General features: G+C 77.1%; 1 protein-coding gene across 1 annotated transcript in view; it reads right to left on the bottom strand.

Moving 5' to 3' along the window:
- Nucleotides 1-188, bottom strand: part of SEMA4D (semaphorin 4D) — a 183,969-nt gene extending 183,781 nt beyond the window's left edge. The window contains exon 1 of the mRNA XM_019517306.1: nucleotides 51-188. The gene's annotated coding sequence lies outside the window, so the exon portion shown is untranslated. The remainder of the gene's footprint in view (nucleotides 1-50) is intronic.
- Nucleotides 189-262: the final 74 nt, after the last annotated feature.

Here is a 262-nt window from a genome sequence, read left to right as displayed (position 1 = left end):
CGCAGCTCCCCCCTCCTCGCGGCGCGCCCCCCGTCCCAGCCGGCTCCTACCTGGTACGGCCGCCCCCGGGCCCCTGCGTGCGGGCAGCAGGAGGCTGGGTAGGACTTGGTGCCACAAGTTTGGGCTGCCCCGCAGTATGGCGGCGGCTGGCGTGGAGGAGGGATCTCCGCGCCGCTGCAGCGGCGGCCGGGGGAGGGGGGCTGCCCGGCGGGGAGGGGATGCTGCGGGGTAATACCGACCGGGGGAGGGCAGCCGGGCTGTC

This window comes from Gavialis gangeticus, unplaced genomic scaffold (genome assembly GCF_001723915.1).
Source record: "Gavialis gangeticus isolate Ggan-Ray unplaced genomic scaffold, GavGan_comp1, whole genome shotgun sequence".
Taxonomy (NCBI): Eukaryota; Metazoa; Chordata; order Crocodylia; family Gavialidae; genus Gavialis; species Gavialis gangeticus.
This window is presented reverse-complemented; position numbering and strand designations above follow the sequence as displayed.